Genomic DNA, 23,488 nt, shown 5'->3' with positions numbered 1-23,488 from the left:
CGTGTGTTCAGTTTTTTCTTGCCACTTACAATTGAATATCTTCTATATTCATGAAAATTCTGTGAAGCATATTTGAAAAATCATTTACTTTCAAACACATTGAAATGTATCTCACTATTCTCATATTTGTGTCATCCATAGCACTATGTTTTTATTGCCACCTGGGATTACTTAATAATCCAAAAAAGGAATGAAAGCAATATGATATCTAATTATTCCACTGGTAAGGAATGTTTGTATCAAGCAAGCAAAAATGATTCTCATCATGAGAAAACATGTTTAATGTGAAGGTTAATATATAAATTGGGGGGGGGCGGTGGGAGAGAGAGAGAGAAATACACAGGGGTTGAAACTGAAATTTATTAACACTTGTAAAAACCCCACTAAAATCCTTCAATTTATGGCAGTTAAGCAAATTTACATTCTAGAATCACTTGAGATTTCACATCTAAAGCAGATCATTTGATGTTTTATGAATGATCAGAGGTCTAAGAGACAGGCACTTACAGCATGGCATCACATTTTATCGAAGACCTGATTTTCATATTCATCTGAGATCTTATTTTACTTACTGCTTTTGACCAGAGTGATTTCAGGGAAATACTCACTTTTTTCATAGTGTTACAGGAGGGAAAATAATGGAACAGGAAACTGTAAAAAAAAGCTACCTGTCCTTCTTGGCAATAATGTGAAGAAGCAGACATTTATAAGATTAAATAATCCAAACAAATATATGGGATTTAACATTAAATGAGAAGAAAAAAGAAGACTTGGCTATAAAGGGTGATTTTGGAATAAGATAGCATCTTCTCATTTTCTTTATTTGTTTGGGTTCAGCAGAAAATTAGGAGAACATATGCTGATCCATGATTTGTTAACATTGTATTAGGAATATTCTAATCAAGAGGCAAGGCATTAAGCTAAATTTCCTGGAAAAGATAAAGGCAAGCTAACTCGAAGTCTAATGTACCTTTGCTTTAACAAATCTGCCTTTTTAAGAAGGATACCTCACAGCATCCAAATATTTGGATGAAAATCATATTGTTTTGAGGGTTTTCAAAGGTGGATTTTTCAAACTCCCATATGTAGAGGCTAAAGCCTTTGGGTTGGTCATATTGTTGCCTAGCCATTTTGGAAATTGAGATAAAAAAGTCAGAAAGGTTAATCCTTTCTTTATTTAAAATTATGATATTTCATTTATCATAGATTTGTGGCATTAATTTTGATTTTTTAAGATATTGCATTAAAATACTATTTATGTTGATGACTGAGACTCTGGTACCTCCAAATTTAAATTTTGTACCTAAGATAAGTGCCTTACCTGCCTCATCTAGAATGTCACATTTTGGAAGATGTCATTTATACATAACTTTATTCTTTCACTTTATAGTTGAGGCTCATCCCCTCTTCAACCCCTACATTCTCAGTGGACTTAAAGAACAGATAATTATAATACTTCTTTGTAAGCATTTTTCTCATGCTTTGAGGTTAAGTCTTCCTCTAGGCTTTGTTCTTTGTTCTATGTTGATTGACTTCAGAATCTTTAGTTTTTTCATATTTTAACTCTTCATTTTTATGTCTCCAAAATAAATTTTCTTCATATTTCCCAGTTTCATGCTAGAGGAAAGATCTGGTCTTAGGGCTTTTACTTTTTTTCATCTTTGTGTTTTACTTGATTTTTAAAGATTGTGCCAGGTGTGTTTATTTTCCTTGCTCATTTCCCTCCCTGTAGTTAGAGGGAGGGACAAGTAGTCATGGCTTCCTTGAGGAGCAGGTTATTGGCCGAGGACTTCGTGTGATGAGTAAGGCGGTATGAGTGGGTGTGTACAAGAGTGGAGCTCAACAAATCAGCACTGTATGAATATTGTACACACACATACCTGGCTTTTGGATTGAGACTAATCCTCATTCTGTGAGCTGAGACTCCTTAGTTTTAGATACTTAACAACAACATAAATTTAAAATATAAAAAGCCATCTGATACTGGTCTCATCACACTTTTGCCTCTTCCCAGAGATTTCAGAAGTAGAGGTTCACTGAATTCAGCAATAAAAAGTTTGGGGGGAAGGATGAAAGGGGAAGGGCTTTGATTGTCACCAAAGAAGAAGAATCTGTGACAGAAATTCTAAATAATTCTTTTACTGCCAGACTTACGTATACCTAACTTTTCCCTGTTTTCATTCTGCAAAATTTGTTCTTCAATACTCCAGTTATTCCCATTCAACCGTATTCTAGTTGTAGTTACAACTAGATTGCCAATTGTTTTGGCAATTTACTCAGTTGCTTTGGATTTCATTGCCTCTTTTCCAAGAATCTGGAATTTCCTTTACCCTTCAGAACTTAATAAGAACCTTCTTTCTGTTGAATACTTAGGTCACTGATAGAAATGTTAAACAACCACAGGTTCAGAGCTGACCCTTGAGGAACCGTGACACCATTTGTTGTGTGTCCCTAGGTTGACACTGATCCATTGATAACCTCTCTCTGGGTCTGACTTACCAGCTGGTTTTCTACTCACTTTATAACTGAATGGTTCAGACCTTGTTTTTCCACTTAATTGATGTGTGTGTTGTGTGGGGCAGAATCAAAGACCCTGTTAAAACTTAAGATTGATTGTATCTCTAGCTTCCTTTGGTCGATCAGAACTCCCACAAGGATATCAGCCTGGTCAGACTAGACATATTCTTGTCAGTGCCATGCCGGTTTTCTTATCAACGTGTTTACTTGATAAATCTCATGGGATAATTTCAATATTTTTTTCCTAAGTGTCAAAATCCCGATGAAATTACAATATAGACTTCAGCTATACCATAAGTTCAAAATCCAAGGTAGCTTTTAACTTTTCTTTTAGAATACAAAAGAATGATTAGTATCCTTTTAGTGCATTCAGCCAAAGTTCATAGAGTTTAGGGAAGAAAATTTCTGGGAACAAAACAAAGAAATCAGAGCTTTCAGAAATCTTTCTGGAATATGTCTACGCCACTTCTCTCTTCATTTCCTTCTACTCTTTTCCTGGACTTGGCACATATTGACAGTCATTCAGGTAAGAAATCACCCCATTTTGAGAGCTATAACTTCATCTTGTTCATTAATGTCTCTGTTATAGGGTAAAAATAACGGGTACATCAATGTCTACCTGCAGGTATAATAAAAATAGACATATCACACAGAGATGGATCATTTGTCTAGTTTATAAGGAATTCCTTTCCATGCCCAGGGAATTTAAGTATTCACTTGAAAGGAGCAGTGGTGGCAGTGAGGCTTCTGCTGTTCTTCATTCACCACAAAATAGTAATTCAATTAATTTATTACTTTAAAAGACTTTGATGCAATAGTGATGAACATGACCTACTCATGTTGGGAACAGATGAAAATACTGTGTTGGCAAAAAGGATGTGATACTGTTTAGAGTGTTCTAAGGCATAGGAATATGTTGAAGATTCAGACTGAAGGAAGGGAACATATAAAGAAGTTAAGATAGATGAGATGCATAAAAATTTCCATATATTTGTCAAGATTTCTTATTGGGAGATAATGAAACTTGCTTTCCCTTGAGAGGAGAACATTTTACCTCTTCCTATTTTATGGCTAAGATTCTAGATTTTTATACTATGTTCTTTTATTTATTTATTTATTTTCAGTACGCGGGCCTCTCACTGTTGTGGCCTCTCCCGTTGCGGAGAACAGGCTCCGGACGCGCAGGCTCAGTGGCCATGGCTCACAGGTCCAGCTGCTCCGCGGCATGGGAGATCTTCCCGGACCGGGGCACGAACCCGTGTCCCCTGCATCGGCAGGTGGACTCTCAACCACTGCACCACCAGGGAAGGCCGAGTAGTGGGTTTTTTTTTTTTTTTTTTTTTTTTTGCGGTACACGGGCCTCTCACTGTTGTGGCCTCTCCCATTGCGGAGCACAGGCTCCGGACGCACAGGCCCAGTGGGCATGGCTCACGGGCCCAGCCGCTCCATGGCATGTGGAATCCTCCCGGACCGGGGCACGAACCCATGTCCCCTGCATCAGCAGGCGGACTCTCAACCACTGTGCCACCAGGGAAGCCCGAGTAGTGGGTTTTGAATGGAGCATTAGAAGAGAAAGATGTTCCAGGTGGAAGTTTCAGGCTGGAGGCCTACAGGGTGAATTTGGCAATTGCTTGTGTTTGATTTGGCCTGCAGAAAGTTTATGTAAATTGAGAGATATCATGGTTGATCAAAACATAGATGCTAACTAGCTTAACATCTAATATCTTACCCAACAGCTTTATTCATTTGTGTGTCCTGTCTGGCCTCTAAAAGCAGTTAAGTTTTTGAGTCCCATGAGCATCTGTCTTTGGAAGTAGAAATGGAAAAAGAACAATTACATTGAAAGAGAAATGACAGGAACAATCTTGAAGCATCTATTGCAGTATTTAGTCATGATGCAATGAGCAATTGGGAACGTTTTTCAAAATGTTTGAGCTTAGTGAATCTTACTGTGTACAATATGATCAAACTGACCCCAAACTATTTCCAGAATGCATGATTTGTGTTTTATGAGTACTGAATAAATATTATAACCTGCAAGTATACCTCACATGAGCAAACAGATGGATTTGTGTCTTTGGTTATGTCCTAGAAGACTTTCAAACTCTTCTAAGGTACTTAGTTTAATAAAGAAAAAAATTTTCAATATTCTTAATGCAACAAAGCAAAAAAATGTCTAATTCTGTGATCATATTTTTCCAAATTTTGAATTTAGTGAATCTTACCAGGCCCAGAATCAAAAAAATGACCCCAAACTATTTCTACGATGCATAATTTGTGTTCCATAAGATGAGTATTGAGTAAATATTATAACCTGCAGATACATCTCATATGGACTTGAACCTATAATGATTTGAAACTGTTCCACAAGATCACTTTTTATTGGGGTGGAGGTTTAAGGAACGCATGAAAAAAAGTTAAGAGCTAGAAACTTCTAGGGGCTACAACCAAAATAACTTAATACACAATTCAGCTATGCAGTATCTTGGTGATTCCAGTCTTACTCCTGTTAGTACTTAGGAATTAAATATCTGAAAATACAATAGCAGATGCTGCTCTGAAAGAGGATTTAGGGCTCAGAGAACTTCATGAATCTTTCCATGGTAGAAGTGCAAGAAAGAGTCAATATGTGCTCTGAAGGTGTAGTTTATCCACGGTGTCTACAGTTATTGAGGTTTCCTTAATGCCTCTGTTATTGAAAACTGGGGGATATTACATATTACTCCATGTATTTTTATGCTTGCTTTTTTGGTATGAAATTTATTCCAAATTTCTTAGCATCAAGCAAAACTGATGTTCTAGGAAGAAACACCTCCCTGATCCTGTTGACCTCAACATTCCATTTGCTCTATGTATGGCTGGGGTGAGAGAGGTGTGTGAGTACCCGAGTTTGAGAAGCATGGTGAACTGGGTAGACCAAAGTGTTCAGAGGTGGAAGCTTTTGCACTGGTACAGTTGAATATCAATGAGGTAAGACAAAAGAGCATGCTCAGAGGAGGGGTCCGTTTACATAGCTGCTCTGTCCCTGGCCTTTATCCCAGACCAAAACATCCACACAGGATGCAGTCATTGGGACATTAGACACCTGTCCAGGAGAAAGGGGTCCAACAGTTACTAAATGGATGAAAAGAACTTCCAAAAGGTTTCAGGTACCAACAGTTTGCCCTTAAAATTTTTGCTCAGTACAGAACGGACATACAGCAGCACCATAAGCATTCAGTTTCCACTTTTAGCTGACTTCTTTTGCAAAGCTGTTTTCACTTTCTGCCTAAATCTTCCCACAAAGTGCTGCGGTTAACTATCCACACATCACAGATGATGTGCTCTGACAGACATGAAGAAGAATTAAAGTGAAATGCATGCACTGTTTAAAATAAAATCATCTATGTCATGAATAAGAAAAACAAAACAGATGGAATTGTGTCTTTGGTCATGCCTCAGAAGAGTTTCAAACTCTTCTAAACCACTTAATTTAATAAAGAAAAAAAAACCTCTCAATATTCCAAATGCAATAAAGAAGAAAAAAAAAACCAACCTAATTCTATAATTGCACTGGAATTTGGTATCAATAGTTTTAACATCAGGAATTCACTGATGAAATGACATTTAGGTTTATGGGGTAAATCATTGAGGCAAAATGACCATTGATTTGAATGTCACAGAACTGACAAAGTGGCTTTCTATTAACATATCCCATGTTAAAAGAAGGATCTGGTAAGTGGAACTGTGGTCAAAAAAGGGAAAACCTCATATCAAATTGGGTCAAGCACATCTGTAGTTTTTTCAACACAAGTGTTCAGTTCCTCAGAAAAACATTCCAAGCAAACAATTCTTCACAGACTATTTCTCTTTCCTAGAATGAAAGAGGGGTACACTTGATGTAATCACTTGCTTAGCTCAGAGTCACAAGAAAAGTCAAGTCTTGAGGTTGCTTTCTCAATGGAATGCTTCAACTTGACATCAACAGGAAAGCCCAATCAGTCTTTGATTGGAAGTGCTGGAAACCTTCCCCCCAAATGATTGGCGGGGGGAGGAGGGAAGAGAAGGGAAAGATTTACTCAAGTCCAGGGGAGATGAATAAACAAGTGCCATCAGAGTTTCCTGCAGGAAAGTGGAAAGATTAGCCTGGTTTATATTGAGATGAGGATAGAGCTTAACACAGGTTGTAGTTGATTAAACAAAAGTGAATCATTGCACTACTCCATCTAGATAATCTTTAGCCATTATGTTTCATAATAACAGAAATCTCGAGCTCTCAGTGAGCGCCTGATTTTGTCAATGAAGAGGTGGAGCTCAAAGCCTGCCATCTTTGTGGTCCCCTCACCTCCACAGTATTTTCACTCCCTTCTGACTTTAAAAAATAATACAGAAGATAATATTACAAATCCCAGTCAAGCTTTTAACTCATGCATTAGGAAGCTCAGGATCATTTTCAGGGTCTTGGGAGATAGTCTCTCTTGCCAAGTGTCCTTGGGGGCCCTTGTTACTGGAAGTGGGCATTTTGCCAGATGCTGCAATGAAGCTTTATAAAAATAGACAAGATAAATGGACTTTTAGTGCAGTATTGTGCCAGACTTTAAATTTTCAGGAAATTATTTTTTTAACCTAGCTGAGAGTCAAGTCAATTTGTGAATTAGTTGAAAGGATGGCTCAATATGGGGGTGGGGCTGGGAGGGTAAGGCATCTGACATTTTAAGTCAGAAAAGCCTGCCACACAAAACAGATTTCTCTTGGCAATCAAGATAACTTAACAACCATAAACACATTGTCAGAGGGAAAAATTACATTTTGTTCTAACACAGATTGTGTACAGATGACTGATTTTTCTTTCAAGTTCAAGCACAGAAAGACTGTTTATATATATCAACTTCTGACCCAGGCAAGCAGAACAATCTCAGAGGTCTGAGTAGGGATGGCTGAAGAGCTTTTGGATATTTCTTTGTAAAGGATATAGCATAATGATCATGGGGTGTATACACAGCCTGGTTTGCTGAGAATCTGAGTAAAGTTGCTGCCATAGAAAATTTGTGATATTTGTTCACTTATTATTATACCCCCCACCAAAGATAGAACAATTGCAGTTTTAAAAATGTATTTCATTTTGCTTGGTTTATTTGGCATAGAGAGAATGTGTTTAACTGTTTCTGTGGGATGTCTGTATCACTCCAAGGATGTTCTCAACTGATACCCCATATTTTATTATGATGATTTCATCAAATTCTCATATCTCTGATCTTTCAGATAGTAAACATAAGACGTATTTTGTGAAAGACAATTGAAAACTCTCAAGCACTATAAGAAACCCAAGGTATTATTAATTATTTACTATTATCATTATAAATGTTTTCAAAAATAAAAAGTACAGTAGAATTTTTAAAATTCACCTGAGACCATGGATCAGCTAAGCCAGGATTGTTTGATCAGTTGTTTTTATTTTTATTTAGTGAGTGTGGAGGGGAGAGGAGAGTTACCCAACTCTCCAGCAATTTGGAATTATTTACTGCAACAAATGCATTAATCCATTATTGATTTATTGAGTACCTTTGATGTACACAGCACTATTGGATATTTCTGACAAAACTGCAAGTAGTCCCTGCGTTCCAAAAGTTTGTAAGCTGGTTGTACAGAAAAGACCCACTTGTGCTCACAGATACATAAACACACATGCTAACCATTAAACAACAGTACAAGACAGTAGTACAAATAGTGAAGGAGTAAGAGTAAACAGTGGTGTATGAATATCTATTTTCATTATGAATTTGGGAAAATCACAGAAAGGAGATTTGTGTGTGTGTGTGTGTGTGTGCGTGCAGACGTACCTTCTTGGCATCTCTTTTTATAAGCCTAAAGATGTACTCCTAAAGGCCTGCTGAAAGGGGAGACAAATGTTTATTGAATTCATGCTATGTGCCAGGCACGTGGGCAAAGAGTACCTTATATAGTTGTCAGAACAATAACTAAAGTAAGTGTTATTATGAATTCCATCTTATGGACCTGGAAAGTGAGCCTCAGATACTAATCAAGGTAGCCAAGTTGCCCCAGCCAGTAAATGGTAGAACTAAACTTTGTATTTTTCTTTTTTTAAATTGAGATATTGATATAATTAGCATATAATATTATGTTAGTTTCAGGTGTACAGCATCATGATTCAATATGTATATATTGCAAAATGATCACCATGGTAAGTCTGAACATCCATCACCACACAAAATTACAACTTTTTTTCTTGCGATGAGAACGTTTAAGACACACTCTCTTAGCACCTTCAAATATACAATCCAGTATTATTAACGATAGTCACCGCACTGAACATTATATCCCCAGGACTTAGTTTAGTTTATAACTGGAAATTTGTACATTTTGACACTCTTTGTTCAACTTGCTCACCCACCCACTCCCTGAATCCATGTTTTTCTAAGTAAAAACCCTCTTCTCTTTTTCCCTCTGCCAGTGTTTCTTCATATATTTACAAACATGAATTAAGCCACTGGGGAGAGGGGCGAGGGTTGGAGAATGTTTGGCAAAGTCAGATTATTAGGTCCCCAAACCGGCTGAACCATAATCACACTAGAATTGAGAACTGCGGGTCTGCACTGTGTAGCAACTGCTTTCGTGACTTAGATATTTTGTGCTTCGTGTAAACACGGTTGTCTGGGAGGAAAGGAAAAAACAAATCCCAATTCATTGCTCCTCGAGCTGAGGTCACTTGAGCTCAATTCTCTTCAGTTTTCACAACAGTTTTTCAAGACTACAAATAAGTGAGCAAGTAAAAATTATATTTCTTTCCTGAGGAAAAAGAGGGATTCCCTTGTGAGCAACTGGTGTTGGAAGGATGCTGCAGCTCTGCAAGATACATTTCCAGGTGGTTAATTGAAACCTAATGTGTATCTGCTCCCCATTCTGGAGCCTTCCCTCTCATGTCCCTTTTATGCAGGGCTCTAAAGCTCAACATAAATTTAGCCAGAATTTATTATAGAATGAAATAAGTTTCTTCATTAGATTTTGGGATGAAATGAGAGTTAATTGAAGCAAAAAGATTTTCATCTATTTTATAGGATTCTAATGGGAGATAACAGATAATTGGAAACTCATTCATAGATTCAATGAATCCTAAGACTGAATGAAAATGTGATTATGTCTACTTGAGGAAAGGTATTCATGAAATATTTATGTTCATTACTCTTTCTCTGAGCAGAAGAATACTTAAGACAAGCTCTACCTTGTTCTGAGGAAAAGGATTCTGGAACTGAAACATAGGATTTTACTTGACTTAACTCCTTTAAAATGTAAATTTGATAAATTATTTGAGTAATAGTAGTAGTAGGTACTATTTATTAAGCAGTGGCCAAAGGCGTTAGACACTGAACTAATCATTTTATTGCCATATTTCATTGAGAATTTGATTATTTTATGTTGTCATTCGGTATTGATTCCTGGCCCCTGACTCTTTTCTGCAAAAAACGATAAGATATTTCATTTTGTATCACAATAAGATATTTCAATTTATACCTAAATTATAGCATCTTATGAACTTTCACATGCATTCTTATTTTATTATTAAAATTAATAATAACACTCAGAATTTTGGTCAAATTTAATCCCCATGAAAGCCTGGCAAGATAGGTACTATGCACATATTATAAGTGATGAAACTAAGGCTTAGGGAAATTAAAAGACAAAACCCAATGATTCTGTAATCTTAGCTTGCATCACCTAGAGGACTTGTTAAAACACAGTGCTAGGCTGCACCTCCAGAGTTTCTGGCTCAGAATATTTTGGATCACTTCAGGAAAACTACTGCTTTGTGCACCTAGAGTTAGACATTACATTTATATATATATATATATATATATATATATATATAATCACATTTTAGAATCCTATTATTTAAGAATATTCTATTACTTAACACCATATTTTCTTTAAAATAAAAATTTTCCAATTATTTTGTTATTTGTTCTTCAGGGTGGGCCATGATACATACTTGATGCTCAAATTACATAGGAGAAAGGCAGCCCATTACTGGGAAAAGAGACCAAATGAAAGATTGGATTATAGAAAATATACCCATTTAGGGTAGGTTGGGGGAATGGGTGGGTAACCTATCAGACATTCGTTCTGTATACAGTTCACGTCTATGTTCCAAACACTTTTCCTACTTGTCTCATTTTGGGTCAGCAGCCTGTGCTTTTAAAAATCATGGAAATTAAGAATAGGATAGACTAAGGCCGTCATCTATTTCAGCATCCTGTCAGTCTAGAGTCACTACCTGGTGTTTTGTCCATTTCCACCAAAATTACTTGATTGTGAAAAATGAGAAAGTGAGATATTTAAAGAAAAAAGGATACTTGGAAGAAAATATTTTTCAACAAAACCGTCAAGAGTTAAGAAAGCATTTGTCGATTTCTCTGCCACTGAGAACTGGGAGAGTATCAGTTTTCCATCTGCCAACAGCATCCATGCTTTCACCATGCTAATCAACTCACCTCGGAAGTGTCTACTATGGCTTCTTATGCTGTAGGAAGCTGGAAGACACATTAACATTTCCGTATTGTCACCATCGCTATGCACAAGTGCAGCTGCGTTAATGCCAGATGTAAGTTTTCTTTATTCTCCACAGGGCTCTCTTGGACATCTGTTGTGTCTTGTCTATCCATCATTTTATTTCTAGTCTTTAAAAACAGCACCCCCATTTTTCTTTTTGAAATGAGTGGAGTTGACCCCAACCTGTGGTTCCAGGAAAGAGGCAGTTGGCCTGTGCCAGACCAAACAGAACCTTCCAGAGACTTTTTCTTTCTTTTTGTTGTACATCCTCAACTGGTAGAATGTGAGCTGGGTGCTCCTGGGTTACTATCACATGGGGGAGAGCCTGCTTGAGAAGGATGGGACAGAGGAAAGCAAACAGATTCTGAGGATAAATAGAAAGATTCCTGATGATGTTGCTTTATAACCTGAATCCCAGATGTGAAGCTATACACTTTATTTCCTTTTTTTTTTTTTTTTTTTTTTTTTTTTATCTTTTGCCTTGAACTTTTTGAATGTAGTTGTAATTACTGGCCTAACTTCTAGAGAGTTAAAGCAGAATGAATTAAAAGCACTCCAGCATCAAAATAAGCAAGGCTGTTTACTAGTGAGAATACTAGGTTCAGAGACCTGGGTTCTAGTCCTGGTTGTGCCATGGGGTAAAGTTCTTTAGGGACATTATCTCTTGGTGTCACAGCATCTTGAATTCTTTCTCATTCACACCAAGCTCACAAGATGCTTTCCATTACTGATGAAATTGTCATCAAATTTTTCTGGGGGAAATTTCTGAAAATGGCCAGGGAAGAAAAGAGTCAACTGATGTTCAAAGGGCAGAAAAGGGATGTGACAAGGCAGAAGTTGCAGAATTGGTGTCACAAGTGAGTACCAGACAATGGAATCATTTTCCCTGATACAATACGGTAGCTCAGTTTACCTCAAACAATGGCTGCAATGGAAAAACCCAGGATAAAAAGCAAAACAGGAAATAAACTCTGGAAACACAAAAGGGGATACCTGTATCTATTACTAGTACTTTTAAAAAAATATTTATTTTATTTACTTATTTTTGGCTGCATTGTGTCTTTGTTGCTGCATGCAGGTTTTCTCTAGTTGTGGTGAGCGGGGGCCACTCTTCATTGCGGTGCGTGGCCTTCTCATTGCGGTGGCTTCTCTTGTTGTAGAGCATGGGCCCTAGGGCGCACAGGGCTTCAGTAGTTGCAGCACACAGGCTCAATAGCTGTGGCTCACAGACTCTAGAGTGCAGGCTCAGTAGTTGTGGCACACAAGTTTAGTTGCTCCGCGGCATGTGGGATCTTCCAGGAGCAGGGCTCGAACCTGTGTTCCCTGCATTGGCAGGTGGATTCTTAACCACTGCACCACCAGGGAAGCCCTATTACTAGTACTTTTTAATTTTAATTTTTTTTTGGCTGCACCACATGTAGGATCTTAGTTCCCTGACCAGGGATCAAACCCACGCCCCCTGCAAAGGAAGTGTGGAGTCTTAACCACTGGACCACTGGGGAAGTCCCTAGTAATTTTATTTTTGGTGGGATACATGTTGTTGCTAAAGTGTCAGAAGCAAAAGAGACCAACTATTAGAAACAGAGAGAAACCAACATAAACCCTCTCTAAAAGAAGGGCCTTTCAAGGTCCTTCAACATTTTAGATATGAGATTCAAAGAGTTTTCATAAAGCTGAATTGTCACATTTCACATACATTTTTTCACTTAATTTTTTTTATTGAATGAAAGATTCTTTAAATTCTATAGTGCTTTACAATTTTCAGAAGTTTCATACACGATTTTATATAATCCCATAATAAACCTCTATTTTCCCCCACACATATTTTGCCCCTCCCCCTTCCCTCTCCCCATGGTAACCACTAGTTTGTTCTCTATCTGTGAGTTTCTGCATCTTTTTTGTTTTATTCACTAGTTTGTTTCATGTTTTAGATTCCACATATAAATGCTATCATACAGTATTTGTCTTTCTCTCTCTGACTTATTTCACTTAGCATAATGCCCTCCAAGTCCATCCATGTTGTTGCAAATGGAAAAATTTCATTCTTTTCAAATTTTTATCAGAGCCCTGCCCTTGGCACCTTGGTGAATATTTAACAATTGGACCTCCAAGGTGGAGTTGAGGAAGCTGATTAGTGGTATTTGCCAGGTTTGGTGGTATAAATACTTCTCCTGTGACCAATTTCAAGCTACCAACCTGATGTCAACTAGCTCATACAATTTCTGAAAATTTACCAGTTTTCTCTGATATGAGCCAACTCCAGCCTACACTGAAGTTACAGAGTAGAAATGTTAATTATCTTTGTTCTTGTGTATGCATTTAAGGGGTAGCTATGTGGTCCTCCCTGAGGGTTCAGGTGCGAATCAGAGATTGTAGAGCTCCAGAAAGAAAGGATATGGATTCCTCTGATGTTCTGTTCCCAAGCAGGACTATTCTGATACCACTGAATGCTATGCTTCAGAAGAGAATTTTGACTGTGGAGGTCACAGGGCATGACCGCAGGATGGTTTTAATACTGTAATCCACACAGGCAGAATTAGTGTGGTATGCAGCCCACTCTGATGTTTCAGGTGCTGGGATTCTGAACACAAAGGTAGCCATTGTGGGAAGAGGGGATGGTGCAACCTTTGCAAAGAAAAGAAGCATTCGCCCTGGGGCAGGAGAGAATAACAAGGGGATAAGGAGGTGGAGGCACCTTCACCTGTCCCAGACCTGAAACAAGTTTAAACAGAGCAAGTAGAGAATCCACCAGTACCTGATAATGAAGCAGCCCATGAAAGACACGAGAAAAGAAGGAAAGGGTGGGGATGATTTAGAAGTGGCAGCTGCAGGTAGAGGGACAAGGAAGAAAAGAAAAGAACAAAGAGAATAAGGAAAGAAGAAGCCACAGGAAATTGGCAGGAGAGACTGTCACCTGTCAAGCATGTTGGTCAGCCATCTCAGGGAGGCACAGGTGGGATTGTGTTAGGGAGGTTGATTGCACAAATGGGATGAGGGACTTTTCAAGGGAAAAGAGACACATTGTAAACTTCCTATGAGCAGATATGAATCTATATATGTGTGTATACATATATAATTAATGTTAGTCATTTCACCCAGGCAAGAGCCAAAGCCCATACTGCACTCATAGACAAAAGAGAAACAACTACCCCCAAAGTGAAGATACAAAAATCCCAATGTTTGGGATGGAAGTTGAAGAAATGCAAGCCTGATTATTTTTTTATTTTTTATTTTTATGGTACGCGGGCCTCCCCCTGTTGTGGCCCCTCCCGTTGCGGAGCACAGGCTCCGGACGCACAGGCCCAGCGGCCATGGCCCACGGGCCCAGCCGCTCCGTGGCACGTGGGATCCTCCCAGACCGGGGCACGAACCCGTATCCCCTGCATCGGCAGGCGGACTCCCAACCACTGCGCCACCAGGGAAGCCCCTGATTATTTTTTTAGAGGGAAAAAATTAGAAATTTTTGCTACTCTTCAAATCTTTCCACTTATAACTTGGTCATGATAATGTCCAAATGCCCCAAACTAAAGGGACAGTGGATATTCTCAAAGAAAAATTAGCACAAGTAAGATGTATCTTTGGCTTCCATTGAAGGTAAGAAGAATGGAGATTGAGCAAGATGCTTGGGTAGCTTTTAAAAGAAGAAAGAATAGATGACTTTGGGGGTGGGGTTTTTGCAAGAAAAAGACTGTTTTGAAAAAACGAATGCTGTTTGCTCTTGGGGACAGCTATTCTGGCTGGGCTCCTTTTGAACTTGAAGGTAGACAAATGGCAAGCAATAAAGTGCCTACTTCACACAGAGATATGAATCTGTTAAACATAAATTATGATATATATACAAAGAATAATCCAACTGATGTCTCTCACCCACCTCCCCCCACCCCAAAAAAAGGAGAAAATAAAAATCTGCTTACCTAGGTATGTTCACAAAAAAAGATGTTAGGGAACCTGTGTTTCCTCCCACCCCCAAACTTACATCTGAAAAATAGTTATGGACTTCATGATAGAAAGAAATCAAAGATTTTTAAATGCAAACGCATGCTTACTCAGGAAGACAATTTTAAAAGTCAAATAGAAATGCTGCAAACTTGGCTTAGGCAGAATTGAATTTCAGCCCAAACCTGGCTTCCAAAATTCTTTGCTACTTTGGACAAGTTGCATACTCTCCTCAGCCTGTCTTTAATAAAATGCAGAAACTGGGTCAGATGCATAAGGCTTCTGTTCGGCATGAAACTGACAAAGCACTCTACAATCAAGGAAGACCCAGTCTCTCAAAATATAAAGTAAATAATTCATTTTAAAGTTTAATTAATTCAGTTAAAATATATAAATAATGCATGAATAAATGTTATGTATAAAAATTTTAAATAATACAAAATTATTTAGAAAACAAAATTATCATATGCATACCTCTCCCCCATCTCATTTCCCTCAACAAAGGTAACCATCACCCATGGTGTACTGTGAATCCTTTCTGGTTCTTTTTCTATTCATTTATATATAAGCTCATTTTTATATTTTTTTTACTATTGAAGCAATGTAGGCACATTAGATGGAATTCAAAAACTAGAAGAGCAGAGAAGAAAAGAACGCCCATAAGTGTCACCCAATACAAATTCAATATCCAATTTGATATATTTTCTTCAAATTTTTGCCTATGCATAACTTTCCATAATAGTAATAATATATGAAAAGAAAAGTATCCAATGCTTGGGTCGAAAATTAATATGATTGTGTATTCTGTTTTGGGTTTATATTTTAGTACTACTCAGTTGTTTTAATAGTGCATCTATTAAGAGTCAGACATCTGAGACATAGAGAAATGAATTTTGTTTTTAAGAAATGGAAAATATGAATAACTGAGCCCCTTTTAGGATACTCAAGATGGATGGTAAATGTATTAGAAAAAAAACAAAAGCAATGATTAAGGTCAGAATTAGAGAATTATAGAATCCTAGAGCTCAGAGGACATCTTGCTGACACCTACAGATGAGACAGTGTAAGCTTGTGAAGGTTTTCCCAAGGTCACACAAGTAATAAGTGATAAAGCCAAGGTTAGACCTTCTTCTCACCCTTACTCCCTGGCCCCTTCTATTATTTCCCCAGTAAAATACATAGTTCCAAGGGAGACATCTTCAGGGCTAGAAGGACCTGGATCTAGGTAGTCCCTTTTAGAGAAGAGCTTTTAAACCAGTAGCCCCAGATCAAATCTGACCCATACAGTGTTTTTCAAAAATTAAAAAAGAACAAAAGTCTTTTAAAAAATTCATTCCCAACATTTGAAAATGCAATTTTTGACTTTTCTTGAAACATCCCAAGATCTCCCTATGGCACATGGCAGCCATAGGGAGGGATTTCTTTGGACCTCTCATGCTCTCTCCCGTGCATCACAGCCCTCACATGCCAGCCTCACTCCCATAGGGCCCCTGCCTGGACTTCATCCATGGAAGGGCGTGTTTTTGAGAGTGAAAATCTTGGAAAATAATACTTGCGTTGAAACAAGAAACAAAACCCAGGACTGTTCCAGACAAATTGAAACATATTGTCTTGCTGTAGACATCTGAGTGACAGAATGCTGCTTTAGACCCTCGGGACCCTGTGTGTTCGTGCTCTGTCTCAGCTCACACACAGGTCACCTCTAGCAATGACTCTGTTCTTGGGCTCCTCCTTCTGCCTTCTCAAAAGCTGTCTGGTGCCCCTAAGAGTCACAGAGAGCAGAAATAGTGCAGGTACATTTGGGTAATCTGTTTATAAGGGAAGAGTTGATTGGCAAAATATTAAAACTGCAATTTCTTTATCAGCAAGTATTTCTGGAGTGCCACTACTTGGTAGACATTTTGAAAACCACAAGGGCACATAAGGTGTATTTCTGCTTTTTAAACAGCTTAGAACTGAGCTGAGAAGATAAGCTCTTCAGGGAGAGAGAGAGATGAGGTCAAAGCAACCAGTGGAGTGGGAATGTCCCTCCCTGTGTTGTCATGTCCTCCCAAGGCTGCACTCGGGTGACCTTGAAGCCCGCCTTGGTGACCAATGGACCCTGATTTCCTGTGGATAATGTGATATAGAGCATGCAAGGTGATTGGCTCTGAGCCAGAGAAATTCAGGGGAGTAGTTGGCTTAAGCTTCTCCATGACTATGGTACCATCTTAACCCCAAACACTTCAAAAAAAAGGTACCTTTTTCCTTATCAAATTAACAAATGTTAAAGCATGGTCAATTACCTAAGGCCTCATGAGGTAGGCACTTTCATACACTATTCATGGGCGATAATTTGGCAACAGGATCAAGAAAATATATAGATAGATCCATAGATAGAAAGATAGGTGGAAAAAAGGGAGAAAAGAAGAAAAGAAAGAGGGAGGGAGGGATGGTGGGAGGGAGAGAGGGAGGAATAGAAAGAAAGAAAGAAAAAGAAAGAAAGAAAGAAAGAAAGAAAGAAAGAAAGAAAGAAAGAGAAAGAAAGAAAGAAAGAAGGAAAGAAAGAAAGAAAGAAAGGAAAGAAAGAAAGAAGGAAAGAAGGAAAGAAAGAAAGAAAGAAGGAAAGAAAGAAAGAAAGGGAAGGAAAGAAAGAAAGAAAGAAAGAAAGAAAGAAAGGAAAGGAAGAAAGGAAAGAACGAAAGGAAAAAAGAAAAAAGAAAGAATTATCACATCTTTTGACCCAGGGATTCTCTTTAAAGGAGTTAACTAAATAATATACACAAAACCAGACAAAAAGATTTGTGTGCAAAGATGCCCATTTAGAAATGTGTAAGTAGTAAAGACTTGACAGCTCTCTGAAACAAAAATTCTCTAGCCAGTTATTTAAATATATGAAAGATACAGGTGCAAAAGTAGGCGTATATACAAACTATTATATATAGAATGGACAAACAACAAGGTCTTACTGTATAGCACAAGGAACTATATTCAATATCTTGTGGTAAACCATAATGGAAAAGAAGATGAAAAATAATATATATATATATATAATATACATATAACTGAATCACTTTGCTGTACAGCAGAAATTAACACAACATTGTAAATGAACTATATTTCAATAAAAAGTAGGCATATATACATAGATATAAATATACAATAAATAATTCTTCATATTTGTATATATGTTCAGATCTACAGTAATTATTTATCTCTACTGTATTGTTTGGTGCCAGCTTTTATGTTTTTTTTTTTTTTTTAAAGGTATATAAGACTTTCGTTTTATTTATTTATTTATTTATTTATGGCTGTGTTGGGTCTTCATTTCTGTGTGAGGGCTTTCTCTAGTTGTGGCAAGCGGGGGCCACTCTTCATCACGGTGCACGGGCCTCTCACTATCGCGGCCTCTCTTGTTGCGGAGCACAGGCTCCAGACGCGCAGGCTCAGTAGTTGTGGCTCACGGGCCTAGTTGCTCCGCGGCATGTGGGATCTTCCCAGACCAGGGCTCGAACCCATGTCCCCTGCATCAGCAGGCAGATTCTCAACCACTGCACCACCAGGGAAGCCCAGCTTTTATGTTTTTATATGTAAGTAGATAGGTGTGATTTTTTTATATACAGTATTTAAATATACGATGACACTTCAGGTAGTAGATAACTACAATACACTTAAACCAATATTATTTGTAGTATTTTTAAAACATCTCTTTAAGTAATGGATGTTTGCATAATCAAAAAATTATAACATACATAAAAGCAGATTAATAAAAAAGAAAATAAGAATTTCCTAAATGCTGATATAGAATTATCCTCTTAATATTTTTGTATCCATTCTTTTGAATTTTCCCCAGACGTTTGTCCCCTTTTCAAATAATAAAAGACACATTTCCCTTAATATTTCTCAGATTATGTGGCCTTGCCTTCTCTACTCTATAAAAGTCAAGAAAATAATGAAGCTTTAATGGAGGTGTGTATTTAGTTTTATTTATCATGCAGTGCTAAATCTAGATCCCTAATTTAATTTCTCAGGTCCTTAGATTTAATGCATTTCTATCACATTTGATTATACATTGAAAATAAATATAGGACTTCCCTGGTGGTGCAGTGGTTAAGAATCCACCTGCCAATTCAGGGACACAGGTTCGAGCCCTGGTCTGGGAAGATCCCACATACAAAGGAACAACTAAGCCCGTGAGCCACAGCTACTGAGCCTGCACTCTAGAGCCTGCAAGCCACAACTATTGAAGACCACGCGCCTAGAGCCTGTGCTCTGCAACAAGAGAAGCCACCGCAATGAGAAGCCCGTGCACCGCAATGAAGATTAACCTCCACTCACCACAACTAGAGAAAGCCCACGTGCAGCAACGAAGACCCAAAGCAGCCCCCACAAAATTAATTAATTAATTAATTTAAATAAGTAAATAAATATAGAACACTGCAAAGGACCAAATACAACAAACACCCATCTATTTAGTACTCAAAAGGCACAAATATTAACTCTTTTCTAAATGCTTCAGAATAAAAATTATCACTATAAAACTGGGGAAAAAAAGAAATATTATTATGAAGTTCAAGTACCTCATGTCCATTTTCCCAACTCCATCCCTCTCTCTTCCTGCCTCCCTCCCCAGAAGCAACCACTATCATGAAGTTTACTGTGTAAACTTCCCATGTAATAGCACATAAACCTCTGGAGGGCAGAGAACAGAGACTTTTGGTCATTGGTATATATTGCTGGTAGCTGCAGTAGAGCAGGTGGCCAAATATTTGTTGAATGAATATTCATCCATAAAACATATATACTAACACACACATAGTTTTATCTAATATATAACGAGTTACTGTATATATAATAAATAACATATCTATTATATATAGTGGTATTTTTGTGTACTTTTCAACTGTACATAGGTGGTATCATACTGTAGATATGTAGCAAATTCTTTGAGCTGCTTTTTTCATTTGGATATTAAGTACCAATTAAATATTCACCGAGTATAGCTATATGTATATATCTCATTTATTCACTTTACTTTTTCTTATCTATTATATGTTTACCTTTATGCAAAAGCTGTATCCATTTAAAGTGTACAATTCATTGAGTTGTACACACTTACGAATCCACCAGCAAAATCAAGATATGACATTTCATCACAGCATAAAGATGCCCCATGCCTCTTTTCCTTTTGTCCCTAGAGCAAGGCAACCACTAATTTGCTTCTTGTCACTATTGCTTAGTTTGCATTTTATGTAAATTAAATCATACTGTATGCATTTCCCTGTGCCTGGCTTCTTTCCCTCAGCAAATTGATCAAAAACTCATTCATGTTGCATGTTTCAGTAGGCTTTTCCTCCTTATTGATGAGTGGTATTCGAATGCAAGGACAGGTCCTATTTTATTTATCCATTCACCTATTAAAGACATCTAGGTTGTTTCCAGTTTTGGGCTATCATGAACTAAGCTGCTGGGGACATTCATGTCTTTGGGTGGACCTGTTTTTATATTCTCTTGAGGAAATGCAAAGGGTCACATGGTAAATATATGTTTAACATTTAAAAAACTGCCAAACTATTATTTTTTCTAGCTCCATTTTCTCTCTCTCCCTACTGTGCCTCTATTTACTTGTATATTCTACTTTTCTCAATAGTCTCACAGGTCCTGAGACTGTCTTTTTTTTTTTTTTTCAATTTCATTTCTGTCTTCTTCAGATTTTCTGTTTTTCAATTTTTCTTTCAAGATTTTATATTCAAGTTGATTCACACTTCTGACATCTCCACTTTTCTATTATGGCCATTCAATTTTTTTTAACTTTATATATTGTAGCTTTAGTACTTTTTCAAATTTTCTATTTGTTTGCTGAGACTTCCTATTTCTTAATTCATTTTAAGTTTACTTTTCTTTATCTTACTGATCATCATTATAGTTAGTGCATTAAAATCTTTGACAGTTTCAGTGTTTGGCTCATCTTAGTGTTGACATCTGTTGATTATCTTTTCCCTTGAAAATAGTTTACACTTCCTTGGTTTTTTTTATGTTGAGAGTATTTTGGGATATTGGGAATGCTACACTGTGTTAACTTTGGGTTCTGTCATGTTGCTCCAAAAGAAGTATTGATGTTTTTGTTTTAGGAGGCAACAAACTTGGTTAGACACAAATTTCAGGATGTCATGCATGAGCTCAGTGAAATTTTTATCCTTAGTTTTTAGTGCTTTCAGTTTGTGTCCGCTTAGTTCAGGGGTCAGCCAGAGGTAGGCTGCGTTTACACACAGAGGTCCCCTTCCCTAGCTCTTTCATTTCTGAAGCTCGCCCTGGTTTTAACTGGTTTCTTTCACACTTGCCCCAACCAAAATTGATCTGTCCTTGCCAATGCTGCTGCCACCATGACTGCTACTTTCAAGACAAAGCCCCCAAAAGACAGGGAACTCATTCTATGCTAGTCACTTTCTTCAAGTTTTGACTGCCTTCCAAAGTCTCCTTGCTTTAGTCAAATCACCAGAGCCCTCAGGTAGTTGTTTTTTGTCCAGAGTTTATAGGTGTTATTTATGAAAGAATCAGTTTTTTAGGAGCTTACTCATCCATAGGCTCATCTATTCTTTTAAACTACCGTGTAGTATTCTGAGGACTGGCCATGCCCTTATTTGTTTATTTCTTCATCTATTGATGGAATTGTTGTTGTTTTTGATTTTCAACTGTACAAATAATGTAGAGTAAATCTGAATTACACATGTGTCTTTATGCATTTGCATTTGAGAGTATATTTGGGGTCTTAAGCATGCCCATCTTTGACTTTACTAGATATTGCTAAAGGATTCTTCAATATATTTGTAGCAAGTGCACTTTCAACAGGAGGTTTGCAACTTCCCATTTTATCCACATCCTAACTAATATTTGGTATTCTCAGTTACTTCAATTTTTAGTATTCATATGTGGGGAATGTTGTCTGATTGCTGTTTTATTTGCAATTCCCTAATTACTGGTGCAGTTGAGCAAATGTTTTTTATTGACTATTTGTTTTATCTCTCCTGTGAATTGTCAGTTCATAACTTTTTTTCATTTTTCCATTAGATGTTTGTCTTCTTACTGATTTGTAGGAATGTTTCATACATTTCCTGTATTCTAGTTATTTGCATTGCAAATATCTTCTCTCATTCTGTTGCTTACCTTTCAAACTTTACTCATGGTATGGTTTCTAATAAAGAAGTTTTATATTTTGATGGAGTTAGGTTTATCACATTTTATTTTATGAGTTCTAGTTTTGATGACTTCTTTAGGAAATCTCTCTCTTTTTTACATTATGCATTCAAATATATTTCTGAACACTTATTTATGTTCCAGGCACTCTTCGAGACACTGGAGAATATGCTAGTTTAAAAAAAGTTGTAGGAAAAATAGAAAATAAACACATAACCTGATTAATATAAAAAATAATGTCAGGTAATGAAAACTGCTATAAAGAAAAATAAAATAGCAAAAAGGAAGCATAGCAACAGAGTTAAGGGAACAGTCTTTGGCCCCAGACTACCTGGGTTTACATCCTGGCTCTGCCACTTACTAGCTGAGGGCAGTAATTTTAACCACTGTGTGCCTCAGTTTCCTCATTTATAAAATGAGGAAGATAACAATGTTTAGTTGAGAGTATTGTTTTGAAGAATTAAATGTATAATTTAATTATACTATAATATACTATACATAATATATATTATACTACACTATACATATACTATATATACATATATAGTTTATATAATAAATACAATATATATTTTATATAATAATAAAATAAAATAGTAAAAATATTTAACTATATATTATTATAAAAGTAATATATAATAAAACATATATTATACTATGCTATACTATACTATATATTCATATATATTTCATATGATATATGATATATATAAATAATAAAACATAAATTATATATATAATATGTAATAAAATATATATCATATATCTTATATGATATAAAATGCCTAGAACATAGTAAGCTCTATATCAATGTTTGTTAAGTTATACAAAATACAATGAGATAATACTAGGTAATAGATAGCATTCTTTATTATAGATTCCTTATGAAAAACTTGACCAAGGAGGTGACATTTGAGTAGAGACCTGGATGAAATGAGCTGGGAAAATCCTTTATGCTCATGATGTAAAAAGTTAAGATCTTATCCTATAGTTTCTTTTAACAACTTAAATTTTACTTTTTCATTGTTTGTTTTTAAATCCTTCTGGAGTTTAATTTCATGCATGCTGTGAAGTAGAGATATAATTATATTTCCTTCCATGTGTGAAGCCAGTTGTGCCAACAACAATTACTGATTAGTCCATTCTTTTTTCCCAATTTAGTAATGTCGTCCATATTTATGACAGTGTGTACTTATTTGAGGACCCACCGATCTCTTTGACTGTCACTGTGCCAATACCACGCAGTCTTAATTACTAATGCACAGTAAGCTTTGGTATTTTATAGGGCAAGTTCTGGCCATCATCCAAATTGTTGAGT

Source organism: Mesoplodon bidens (assembly GCF_964165515.1).
Source record: "Mesoplodon bidens genome assembly, chromosome: 8".
In the NCBI taxonomy this organism is placed as follows: Eukaryota; Metazoa; Chordata; class Mammalia; order Artiodactyla; family Ziphiidae; genus Mesoplodon; species Mesoplodon bidens.
The sequence above is the reverse complement of the archived record's forward strand: the minus strand, read 5'-3'. Positions refer to the sequence as shown.